This window comes from Callorhinus ursinus, unplaced genomic scaffold (assembly GCF_003265705.2).
Source record: "Callorhinus ursinus isolate GAN/ISIS: 27379988/994484 unplaced genomic scaffold, GSC_fseal_2.0 scaffold45, whole genome shotgun sequence".
In the NCBI taxonomy this organism is placed as follows: Eukaryota; Metazoa; Chordata; class Mammalia; order Carnivora; family Otariidae; genus Callorhinus; species Callorhinus ursinus.
Window position 1 is genome coordinate 6,065,255 of NW_027397107.1, and position 231 is coordinate 6,065,485.

Genomic DNA, 231 nt, shown 5'->3' on the forward strand with positions numbered 1-231 from the left:
TTTTTTTAAAGATTATTTATTTGAGAGAGCGAGAATGAGAGAGAGAGCACATGAGAGGGGGGAGGGCCAGAGGGAGAAGCAGGCTCCTTGCTGAGCAGGGAGCCCGATGCGGGACTCGATCCCGGGACTCCAGGATCATGACCTGAGCCGAAGGCAGTCGCGTAACCGACTGAGCCACCCAGGCGCCCGTGAATGAGATTCTTAAAAAGCAGACTCAGGTCCTTGGCTCTC